The sequence below is a fragment of the Eschrichtius robustus genome, chromosome 20 (assembly GCF_028021215.1).
Source record: "Eschrichtius robustus isolate mEscRob2 chromosome 20, mEscRob2.pri, whole genome shotgun sequence".
Lineage (NCBI taxonomy): Eukaryota > Metazoa > Chordata > Mammalia > Artiodactyla > Eschrichtiidae > Eschrichtius > Eschrichtius robustus.
In genome coordinates, this window is record NC_090843.1 from 54,358,770 (window position 1) to 54,371,743 (window position 12,974).

At 39.1% G+C, this 12,974-nt stretch overlaps 1 protein-coding gene across 3 annotated transcripts in view; it reads left to right on the plus strand.

The window, feature by feature from the left end:
- Positions 1-12,974, plus strand: part of PAFAH1B1 (platelet activating factor acetylhydrolase 1b regulatory subunit 1) — an 81,524-nt gene that overhangs the window by 22,746 nt on the left and 45,804 nt on the right. The window contains exon 1 of one of the 3 annotated variants that reach the window (XM_068529592.1): positions 2,983-3,108. The exons of the other annotated variants lie outside the window; for them this stretch is intronic. The gene's annotated coding sequence lies outside the window, so the exon portion shown is untranslated. Of the gene's footprint in view, positions 1-2,982; positions 3,109-12,974 lie in introns of those variants that run through there. 3 annotated transcript variants of the gene reach the window in all.

Here is a 12,974-nt window from a genome sequence, read left to right on the forward strand (position 1 = left end):
TTTTGTCAGTGGTTCTATCAGGCTATATGGCTGTAAAACAACTGTTTAAATAGTAGATCTTTTCCACTTGTTTTCATATAAGTGTATTTTGACACCAGAGTGAATTTAAAAGAAAAAAGTGACCTGCAACCTCTAAAAGCATACTAAAACAACAAATGTTTGTCTTTTTTCACATTCTATTTCACTGTTTATAGGCATACACAGTTGCATCACACAGAAAACTGATTTGAGATAAAAAGCACTAGAAAGCGATATACAATAAAATCTAAGCAGGTCAGTCAGAATTCCATTTCTTAGGAACCATCAGGTGTTCCAAATGGCTTCATGCCTTAAGTCAAAGAAGAGAGGGATTTTAATCAACAGAGAAACGATCTTTGGAACTTCCCTGGTGGTGCAGTGGTTGAGAGTCCACTTGCCAGTGCAGAGGGACACGGGTTCGATCCCTGGTCCAGGTGGATCCCACATGCTGTGGAGCAGCTGAGTCTGTGCGCCACAACTACTGAGCCTGTGCTCTAGAGCCCGCGAGCCACAACTACTGAAGCCTGTGTGCCTGGAGCCCGTGCTCCGCAACAGGAGAAGCCACCTCAATGAGAAGCCCACACACCACAATGAAGAGTAGCCCCCGCTTGCCGCAACTAGAGAAAGCCCACATGCAGCAATGAAGACCCAATGCAGCCAAAAAATAAATAAGAAAAAAAAAAGCGATCTTTGAGCACCCATCAACAGGTGAACACTGCTAGAGTGAAGATTATATCTAGCATGAGTTTGACGGGTGTGCTGTGAGAATGAGGAGGCATCCTGATTAATGTCCATAAAGGGAAAGCCAAGAATGATGAGGTAGACCAGCCAAGAAAAAAGAAACAAGGAGAGGAAAGAGAAGAGCTGAAAGGTCAACAGTAATGAGATGGTGCTTGTAAGTTGCAATGGCAGTGAATATCAAAAACTTAGTGGAGAGAGTGATGAAGAAACAGAGGATGGGAGAGGTCTCAGTTATCTGTTTCGTACCTCAGTAGTAGCCCTTTGTTCGGGACATCTCTCTTGTCAGTTTTAAGTGGGACTCAGTATTTTACATTTGATAACCCTTGAAGGCATTGATTTACCTGGAGAGTATCCAGGGAGTAGGATTTAAGCAGTATGAGGGGTGAAGAGTATTCATTCCAATAGAGTTTAGTGATAGGCTAAGGCTATAATAAAGGCTGCTATATTATTATAACAGAACTGAGGGTTTGGGGGCGTATTATTAGGGTTCTCCAGCAAAACAGAACCAGTAGGATTTATGTATAAATTTAAAAGGAAAAAGTGACTACAGTCAATCGCAGGGAGAGGGAGAGAAAGGGGAGGGAGAGATTTTAAGAAATTGGCTCATGTGGTTGTGAAGGTTGGTAAGTCCAAAATTTGCAGGGTAGGCTGGCTGGCTGGTGAGCCAGGGAAGAGTTGATGTTGCAGCTCCACGTCCAAAGGCATCTCGGGGGATGTGTAAGTCTTTCTCTTAAGGCCTTCAACAGATTGGATGAGGCCCACCCACATTATGGAGGGTCATCTGCTTTACTCAGAGTCTACTGATGGAAATGTTAATCTCATCTTAAAAATACTTTATCTCCTTTCTTCAGATTTATAATCTAAAGCTGTAGAGCATCTATTTGCAACACTTGCCTTTAATATTAAGAGTTACTAGACTTGGGGGCTTCCCTGGTGGCGCAGTGGTTGAGAATCTGCCTGCCAATGCAGCGGACACGGGTTCGAGCCCTGGTCTGGGAAGATCCCACATGCCGCAGAGCAACTAGGCCCGTGAGCCGCAACTACTGAGCCTGCGCGTCTGGAGCCTGTGCTCTGCAACGGGAGAGGCCGCGATAGTGAGAGGCCCGCGCACCGCGATGAAGAGTGGCCCCCGCTCGCCGCAACTGGAGAAAGCCCTCGCACAGAAACGAAGACCCAGCACGGCCAAAAATAAATAAATAAATTAATTAATTAAAAAAAAAAGTTACTAGACTTGAGATTGGTAGGAGTAATTCTCAGTAGAAAAGGTGATATCTTAATCATTGGTCCAAGGCTAATTGAAAAATGCAAAGTATTTTGGATGAGTGACTTAAATCTTGGAAAATGAGATATGGTAGTCAGTTGTAACTAATAGGAAAGTGAGGAAATGGTGCAGCTGTTGGAAGAATTTTACTTTTTCAAAAAGTGAACTATGCCTGAGCTTAGTCTGTCCCTCAATTATGAACCAACCTGGTGTTTTTTTGCTTTAGTTTTTGTTACTGCCTGCCAATAGCAGGTCCTAGTGAATCATGGACCTCCAAGCTGAAGGAGAATAAGAACAAGTAGACATTAAAGCCTAGGTATTTGAGGGACTTCCCTGGTGGTCCAATGGTTAAGACTCCGTGCTCCCAGTGCAGGTGGCCTGGGTTCGATCCCTGGTCAGCAAACTTGATCCCGCATGCTGCAACTAAGACCCAGTGTGGCCAAATAAATAAATAAAAAACAAACAAAAAAAACCCCTAGGTATTTGATTAAAAACTTTCAGTGATCTAACATTTTCAAATTGTGAGGATGGGGGAAGTCTAACTTCTTCATATTAATTGTTCACACAGACCACAAGATACTGCAAGGACAATTAATGTTTTAGTTACTTTTGCCATCTTATTTTTTATTAGAAAACAATTTCAGAACTCTAGAAGCTTATCTCTGTAGGTGCGAGAGTGAGGAAATGACAAAAATTGATTTAAGGAAATGAAGTTACTCTCGGGGATACTTTGTTGTCTGATGTAATCTTACAGAATTAAACTGTAAATTTAAAAATTTAAATTTGGGGTATTTTTCAGAATATGCAATGCATTGATGTCATAGGTAAGTGTACCTTTTTTTTTTTTTTTCATTATTTGAATGCATTGCAGTGTGGCACTAATGATGTACTTTTAAACATTGTTTTTACCTAGAGTAATAGTCAAAGTCAAATATTGAGAACTTAGAGAAACCTGTAACCTCATGTCTGATGCCATGATAAGGAGCATCATCTGATGAAGTGATGAAGAATTTGCTGGCACAGCCAAAATACCCACCACTATTTACATGGATGAGTCCGTACAGTGAGGACTGTGCAAATCAAAACATGTATGTGTATGTTCTGTTGGGTTAGTTGTACGGAAATCAGAATGATTTGGATGGTGCAGACAATTTGGGGATGGTGAGAGGAAGAGAAGACAGCACAAGTGAAAAAACATTTCTCATCCAGGGGCCAGGACCGTGTTTGGGGAGATGACTGCTTCAGTTTTCATTTCTCATGAAGCGCACAGTTTATGAAGAAACAGGAGATTCTATTTAACTCTAGAAAACTAGTATGAAAAGGTACTCAATAATTCTCCTGCCTTGCCTCATTGCTGTATCTGGAATATATTATTTGGATTAGGGTTATGAGCTATAATATAATATGTGCTATTCAAGGAAGGTAGATAATTTGCTGACCCTCTTTATTTTATTTTTTAAAAAATATACCTCTTTCTCTCTTAGCTGTCATCATTCATTCATTCATTCATTTATTTACGGCTGCGTTGAATCTTCGTTACTGCGCAAGGGCTTTCTCTAGTTGTAGCGAGCGGGGGCTGCTCTTGGTTGCGGTGTGCGGGCTTCTCGTTGTGGTGGCTTTTCTTGTTGCAGAGCATGGGCTCTAGATGTGCGGGCTTCATTAGTGGCATGTGGGCTTAGCTGCTCCACTGCATGTGAGATCTTTCTGGACCAGGGTTCGAACCAGTGTCCCCTGCATTGGCAGGCAGATTCTTAACCACTGCACCACAAGGGAAGCCATGCTGATCCTCTTTAAATAAGGCATTGTTGAGTGACAGTTTCATGAGAGCAGGAACCATTGGTAATCACTTAATGTACATCTAATAATAAGTAAATCTGACAGTTTCCATTTTTTATGTCAGTACACCTCTACCGTTACCATATAATTGGCTGTTTATGTTTTCCCTCAGACACATCCTTTATTTTCTGTATTGTTTTCCCCTATTTCATAAACTCCTGGTTAGCAAAGAACAATGTAGATTATTAGTGAAATAATATTTTACAGTGTTCTGTGTCTGTGTGTGTGTGTGTTGAAATAGGATTTATTTAAAATAGTTCTTCGTTTGGACTTCCCTGGTGGTGCAATGGTTAAGAATCTGCCTGCCAATGCAGGGGACACAGGTTTGACCCCTGGTCCGGGAAGATCCCACATGCCGCAGAGCAACTAACCCCGCAAGCCACAACTGCTGAGCCCATGTGCCACAACTGCTGAAGCCTGCGCGCCTAGAGCCTATGCTCCACAACAAGAGAAGCCACTGCAATGAGAAGCCCACACACCACAACGAAGAGTAACCCCCGCTCGCCGCAAGTAAAGAAAGCCCTCGCGCAGCAACGAAGACCCAACAAAGCCAAAAAAAAAAAAAAAAGTTCTTTGTTTAAAAAGCCAAAAAATTTAAAAGTTTGGCTTTCAGCACATATCCAAGTCACTGTAATGGCCTTCAGAAATATTAAAATCATAAACATCAGTAAATACTCTAAGTCTTCCTTAAACATAATATGACAAGTTCCAGTCTAGTACTCTTTAAGGCAAAGTTGTGTCAGTCCTCATAATTTTGACATTTTGTAGTGTTTATAATTTGAGATCAATGTAACATTCCCCCAAAATGCTGCTGTGTAAGCATCATTACTTCAAAACTGTATGTAATACTGTGTACCAGGAAGAGAGAAAAGAATACAGAAGAATTCTGGAGAAGAATTCTGCATTGCATAGAAATAAAACTCTGCTAAAATAAAACTGTAAAAAACTCTACTAAAAGCCTTTCATAAAAAAATGTAACAACCTTCTGCTTTAGTTTCCTTGAAGCTGGAAACTGATCTCAAAATTTGAAGCCTTACATCACAGTGCCTCAAATTCTAGGGTATTCTTTTGATTTACATCAATTTTACGTGAGGCTGATTGTCCCATTTTAAGAATGGTCTAAGTATTGTGATTTTCTTTTTTTTGAATAAATATTCAACTGGAAAATCCCTGGGTACGACCTTACCAATCAATATTTTAATATTGAAGGCTTTAGCATTTAAAACAATGTTGTTTGAGCAGAAAATTCCCATTAGCCTTGAAGCTTTAAGTCCCAACTTTCGGACCAAAAGCTCTCATTGCAATGGGGTGAAATTGAGAGCTGTGTGGTGGACTTTATTTCCCACCTTGGTAAAACTAGACTTCTGCAGATCTTGTAGCTCTGTCCTGTCCATGTAGTCTCTTTCAGTGTGTTACCACTTTCTATTGTAGTTTTCCAGGTAATTTTTAATGTAACTAACTATTGATACACAGCCTAATACAAAAGAAGTTGACAGGAGAAAAATTTCAAATCGTTTGCTCAGAGATTATAGGATGGTATTATTGTTGTTGAAATGTCTGTCTCAAGTGTGAATCCGTTAGCAGTGAGCCTTGGTGTCCTTGGGAAGTCCATGGGAGATAAAAGAACTTGCAAACTTGGCTAAGTGTGAAACCTTAGCCAGTGTTTTTAACACATTGAAACAAAATGAGAGGAACTTTAATAATTCACTCACCATCCTGATTTGTAAGATTATTTTTTAATATTCTCTTACTTCTCTTTTCTTTTTTTACTTTTCTCCTTTCTCTTTCTGTGGTGAGGTACTTATCCAAGTCATAAACATTGTTGTCTAGGAGAGCTGCATTGGTGTAGCAGAAAAGTGGATATAGTATTAGAATACAGAATACTTAAGAATTCTGCATTCCAGAAAGCATACTGAAGAAGCCTCTGTTTCTAGTGCTCAGGCAACACAGATCTGATCTCTTAAGAACGTCTGGATATTGACATGCAAATGAACAAACCAAACTCTTCTTTGAAATATGTTTGTGATATATACAAGTAGCTTAGAGGGGATTATTGAAGTACTGCCAAAATACATTTCAAAAATGATAAGTCTTTTCATTCATTATGTTGACTTTGGAAGGATTTGTGAACCCCCTAAAAATGCATGTATGTAACATTTTGTTTATCTTCATATGTCCTTTTTTGAGGGAAGAGGTCTTGGCTTTCATCACATTCTCAAAGGAGTCCAGTGACCCCCAAAAAGATTTAGAACTCCTCCACTAGGTGGTATGAAAATACTGCCTGGTTTATTTGTACTGTTGGTTATAAATATAGATTGTTCATTGCAAAGTACTCTAAACTCTGTCTTTTGCTCCATTTGAGAACCATTTATTTTTGTTGTTATGGGATATTTTGCAATTATATGTTAAAATATTAAGCTAAAAGGTAACTGGAAAGGTAGATCTGAGAAATACTGTACATTGTCTATATTAAATTCTTAAGTATGATACTTGGGCTTTCTGGTAACCAATGTGTATGTTAAATAAAGGCAAGAAAGTTTAAAGCTAGGAAATTAATAGAGGATAAAATAATCTGAGTTAAAAGGAACCTTAGATATTATCTTCTTTCCAGAAAAGTTAGATGAATTACTCAGATTTATAGAGTTGATGACTGGCTGGAACCCACATCTTCTTTCTTAATCTGCATTTAGGGCTCTTCATACCTATTGTCTCTCTCTACCATTTGTCATCAATACTTAGCTAGTTGTAATAAAAACATTATTAACCTATAGTAGTAAATAATAACATAATTAATTATAATTAGCAAATTGAGACGTTTTAATCATCCCACTCTCTTACTACAGCCTTTCAAGTGTTCTTCTTCCAGGAGATAGAGACCTCTGCTTTCTTAATCCCTCTACTCTTTATTTGCCTTTCCTGTTATCACTTTCTGCACAACATAGTTTAGGCTCTTTGATCCATTGTTTCAACTCCCTTCATTATGCATTCATCTCACATATCCTGTAAACCCTCAACCCAATCCTAGATCTCTAAATGTATGACTTTTCTGTTTCTGTAGCCAGACGACTGTACATACTTGCTACAGAAAAATCACATCTTTGTAGATTGGCACCAGCAAAAATTCATGGTCTCCGATCTTAAAAATGTCCTTCCTGTACTTCCTGTTGTGTTTCTTTGCCCTCATTCTTCATAGCAGCTATTTCAAGCCTCTTATTGCCTTCTTCCTTTCTCCCCCAGCCAGCAAATGACCTTACTTCCTGTTTTCCCGGAATATAAAAATTTTTGCATCTTTTTCTCCTTTCTAATAGAGTAGAAGAGGTAAGCCATCTTTATATCTGGATCTCTCATTCCTTTTTCTTCCTCCTCCTTCCATTGAGTATTTCCCTATTCTGATTTTTAAAAAAGACTTTTTATTATGGAAAACATCAGACTCATAAACAAAAGTGGAGAATAATAACCATTCATGTACCCATTATCCATCTTCAACAGTTATCAACTCAAAGCTAATATTGTTTCAAATATGTCCCTCCATCCACACTTCCAAATTTTTTTGAAGCAAATCCCAGACATGTTATTCCACTGATAAAATTTTCATTGTATATTTCTAAACGACTTTAAAAAATAATCACAATACCATTATCCCTTGAAAAACTCAGTTATTCTTTAATATCATCAGACATCCAGTCAATGTTCACATTTCCCCAAATGTTTGTTAATTGGTTTGTTTTACAAAAATTATTTATTTTACACTTTCTAAAAATTCAGATCTAAGTAAGGTCAGTGAAGTCCAATGGTTATATCACTTATCTCTTTTAATCTATAGGTTTCCCTTTCCAACTCTTTTTTTAATTTCCTTGGAATTTATTTGAAGAAACTGGGTCATTTATTTTATAGGGCTTTTCACAATCTGGATTTTGCAGGTTATATCCCCATGGTGTCTTTAACATATTCTTCTGCCCTCTATACTTCTTGCAAATTGATAGTTGGAGCCAGAGACTTGAACAGATTCAGATTTGATTTTGTGGCAAGAATACTTTATAGGTGGCGTGTTGTTATTCTGTCAGGGGATACATCATGTCTGGTTGTTTCATTGTTTGCCTTTGGTTAATTAGGGAGTGAAAATGGTCATATTAAAATTATTCATTCCTTTATTTCTCTTGAGTCTTTTTTTCCTCCACCATTAGCATTTAAGCATCTCGCTTGGTTGAGAAAAACAACAACCCAGAAAAACTGCTTTTTAACATTTCCATCTGTTTCTAAGATTTTTTATTCATGGTACCATCTTTACTTCATCTTCTTGCACTCATCAGCCCATTTGGATGTGGGGTTTGCGGTGTTGAACCATACCCTTACCATTTTATTGAAACCATTCTCATCAAGGTTATCAGTGGGAGCTCTATACTGAATGGAACAGACCCATTTCAGACCTTATCTTACTTGACAGTTGGGTAACTTTGGGTATTGTTGGTTGCCTCTCCTTGAAATACTTCCTTGACTTGTGACATATTCTCTCTTCTTTTTACTTTTACCTCTTTAATTGCTTCCTCTCAGCCTCTGTTGTAGACTCTTAAGTGTTGGTGTTGCTCTGCCTGGCTCTAGCCTAGGGCTTCTGCTCATCGTACTCTACACATTCTCCATAGGTCATCTCATCCTTTGTCATGGCTTCAGTTATACCATCTCTTAGCTGGTAAGTACCAGACCTTTTTTTTTCCCCCCATAGGTTGTTTCTTTTCAGAACTGACTTGGTTGTACAGCTTCTGACTAGAAATCTCACAGGCACCTTGGATTCAGTGTATCTAAAGATGGAATGAGTCACACTTACTTCTTCATCCCCTCACACATAGTTCTACTTAGTTCAACTTATTTCTAATCTAGAAATCTAGAAGTTTTTTGAGTTGACTCCTTGACTGACCTTTTACTCTCACCTGTCTAGTTCTCTTTATTTACTGCTGCTATTCTAGTGTAGATCTCCATCATCTATCACCTTCATTACTGCAAACCTTCTATCTGGTTTCTTCCTTTCCCGTCCTTATGGTCCATTCTTCAGTATAAAAATGAGAGTGATTTTTCTAAAAAACTTATCTAATGGTTTACCATTATCCCTAGGATAAATTGTAAAGACCAGAGCTTGTTTTGTGACCTAGCCTGTGCTTACCTGTTCAGCTTTATCTTTTTAAAAATTCATTCATTCATTCATTTAGTCTGTGTTGGGTCTTCGTTGCTGTGCGCGGGCTTTCTGTAGCTGCTGCGAGCGGGGGCTACTTTTCGTTGTGGTGCATGGGCTTCTCGTTGCGGTAGCTTCTCTTGTTGTGGAGCGCGGGCTCTAGGCGTGCGGGCTTCAATAGTTGTAGCACGCGGGCTCAGTAGCTGTGGCTCGCGGGCTCAGTAGCTGTGGCTCACGGGCTCTAGAGCGCAGGCTCAGTAGTTGTAGCGCACGGGCTTAGTTGCTCTGCGGCATGTGGGATCTTCCCGGGCCAGGGCTCGAACCTGTGTCCCCTGCATTGGCAGGCGGACCCTCAACCACTGTGCCACCAGGGAGGTCCCCTTCACCTTTATCTTGAATCATCACCCGCTATGTGGAAGTACTTGTCACACTTTTCGCGCAGTTTTAATTGCCTGTTTCTTGGCTGACTCTTCCAGTAGACTATAACTTCTTCAGTGTAAAGACCAATTCTTTTCTTTTCCCTCATTAAACCTGATGCCTGGCTCATAGTAACTGTTTTGTGTATGTTTGTTGAATGAATAAATTTGTGCAGTACACTATTCAGTGATTTATGCATGCCTTGGTTTTATCGTTATTAGATCATGCTAGTATTCCAGTACTATTGTAATTCTTGTACATTAATTTGCTTTTTTGTCTAGAAGCAGTCTCTCCATAATTAAATTGGACCCTGTAATGTACCTAATACAGTAGAGTTTTTTCCTGATTAAAACAGGAATTTTTGCTATGTTTCTTTTTTACTCTGATTTATATGATTAATTCTCTGTCAGTGGATTACCATTGTCCCAGATAATGGAAATCTGTAGACAGTTCACATAGTTACCAACATCAGATAATCCTTACCCTACTGTAACCTTCGTTAGAGTGTATGAGTTCCAAGATAGTTTGGCTTGGCATGACTAGTGAGATTTAGAAAAGTGAGGCTTAAATAATTAAGAGAGGTTAAATACCAAAGATGGTTGGTTTTCTGAGTTGTCCATTGTGCTTGGTTCTCAATCCACTATTTATTACTGACATTAGTCATATTTCTCTGGATTTAGACATAGTGGTAGTGGTGGCTTTCAGCTATTATTTTGAGGTAACTGGGCTACAGGTCAGAAGAATCATTCAAGATTATAAAATAAATCCCTGATTATATTTACTAGTATTGCTCAGTGGAGAAGGATCTCCATTGAAATCAGCAGCTGCCATTGGGAACATATGAGTACTCACTTTTTGACTCAGGGCTCCTGTTTAAAAGCAGGGTCTGGGGCTTCCCTGGTGGCGCAGTGGTTGAGAATCTGCCTGCCAATGCAGGGGACACGGGTTCGAGCCCTGGTCTGGGAAGATCCCACATGCCTCGGAGCAACTAGGCCCGTGAGCCACAATTACTGAGCCTGCGCGTCTGGAGCCTGTGCTCCGCAACAAGAGAGGCCGCGATAATGAGAGGCCCGCGCACTGCGATGAAGAGTGGCCCCCACTTGCCGCAACTAGAGAAAGCCCTCTCACAGAAACGAAGACCCAACACAGCCATAAATAATAACTAAATAACTAAATAAATAAACCCAAAAAAAAAAAAAAAAAAAGCAGGGTCTGCTCTCTCATTTTTCCTCCTTGACTGGCTTATTCACCACTCTCTATCCCCAGTGCCTGGAATAGTGCCTGGCATGGCATGAAAAGGGTACTCAAGAAATGGTCTTTGACAGCGTAGTGGTTACCAGAGGGGAAGGGGTGGGTAAAGGGAATCAACTGTATGGTGACAGATGGAACCTAAACTTTTGGTGGTAAGCACGCTGGGGGGTACATAGAAGTAGAAATACAATGCTGTATACATGAAACTAAAATAATGTTATAAACCAGTGTTACCGCAATAAAAAATTAAAATTGAAAAAAAGGTACAAACTTGCAATGAGTAGTAAAGAAGTCCTAGAAATCTAAGGCACATTATAGTGAGTGTAGACAACAGTAATGTATTATAATCATCAAACTCGCTCAACAAAAGACTAGAACTTAATTATTCCAGCCACTTTTTAAAAAATTATGTAATATGATAGAGGTACTAATTAACACTACAAAGGCAATGATAATATTATAATATATAAATGTATCAAATTAACATATACCTTAAATTTACACAATGTTATATGTCAAATGTATTTCAATTTTTAAAAAGATATCATACATTTATTTTTTTTAAAGGTTTTTTTTTTTTTAAGTCTTTATTGAATTTGTTGTGATGGCTTCTGTTTTTTAAATTTTGGTTTTTTGGCTGCGAGGCAGGTGGGATCTTAGCTCCCTGACCAGGGATCGAACCCGCACCCCCTGCATTGGAAGGCAAAGTCTTAACCATGGGCTGCCAGGGAAGTCCAAGATGTGATGTATTTAAAACAGAAAGAAATAGTCTTTGTTTCCTCTGTCCGTGATGTGTCTCTTAGTAGGTGGTTTTACATGCCCTTCATTAGACGTTAATTTCATTTGGAAGATGATTTCCTATTTCTTTGAAATGTCCCTTCCAATTGAATTTTGTAGGTACCAGTAGTCTGCATTTTAAGTAAGACTTACTCAGATATATAGTTTACCCTTGAACAGTGTGGGGCTAGGAGCGTCAAACCTCCTCCGCACAGTCAAAAATCTGCGTATAATTTTACAGTTGGATGACTTCATATCCACGGTTTCGGATTGTGTAGTCCCATAGTACATATTTATTGAAAAAAATCCACTTATAAGTGGACCCATGCAGTTCAAACCCGTGTTGTTCAAGGGTCAACTGTATTTCCTAATTACAGTGGACGTTCTATCTAGCTATTTTTATACAGTGTGATAAGACATACTAATATTAAACTTTTGTAAGTTTATACAGGAGATTTGAAGAATAATTTTTTAAAAAAAATATTTATTTATTTGGCTGTGCTCGGTCTTAGTTGCGGCACGTGGGATCTTCGCTGCGGCATGTGGGATCTAGTTCCCCAACAAGGGATCGAACCTGGGCCCCCTGCATTGGGAGCTCGGAGTCTTAACCACTGGACCACCAGGGAAGTCCCTGAAGAATAATTCTTTAAGAAACAATTCTTGATTTTTCTTTTACCTACATTTACTCGCATTGAGCTGATCACAGTACTTTTTAGATATTGTATAGAAATTGGCTTTATAGTGTTGCAAGTATAAAGAAAGGGCTCTGAAATATTAGGTAATGGGGTTACAGAATTGGATTACTGTGTGAGCACAAAGACGTATGTACTTCATTCAGTTTTTAATTTTGTTTAAAACACGTACTGCTTTTTTTTTTTTTTTTTAAACACATACTTCTTAAGCACACAAAATAAATTGAAACAATGCTAAATTATCTCTTTTTTAAAATTTATTTTTGGCTGCGTCGGGTCTTCGTTGCTGCACGCGGGCTTTCTCTAATTGCAGCGAGCGGGGGCTACTCTTTGTTGCGGTGCGCAGGCTTCTCATTGCAGTGGCTTCTCGTTGCGGAGCATGGGCTCTGGGCACGCGGGCTCAGTAGTTGTGGCTCCCAGGCTCTAGAGCGCAGGCTCAGTAGTTGTGGCGCACGGGCTTAGTTGCTCTGCGGCATGTGGGATCTTTCCGGACCAGGTCTCGAACCCATGTCCCCTGCATCGGCAGGCGGATTCTTAACCACTGTGCCGCTAGGGAAGTCCCTAAATTATTTCTTGATTAAATGCATTGGTTAAGAGGGCATGAGATTGCTAAACGGCTTGTTTACATTATAAGTAATATCAGCTATTCTAAGATCACTAGTAACTAATATTCAATCTTGAAGGTTACTTCAGTTATGGTTGGAACCTTTGGCTTGTGGACAGTTTCTGAAGTACTTATCTTTGTTACTTTTTTCAGGTAATGCTTCTTTTTGTAAATGAGAAAATTTGTTTTCTTATCATTAAGGGAAAATTATTG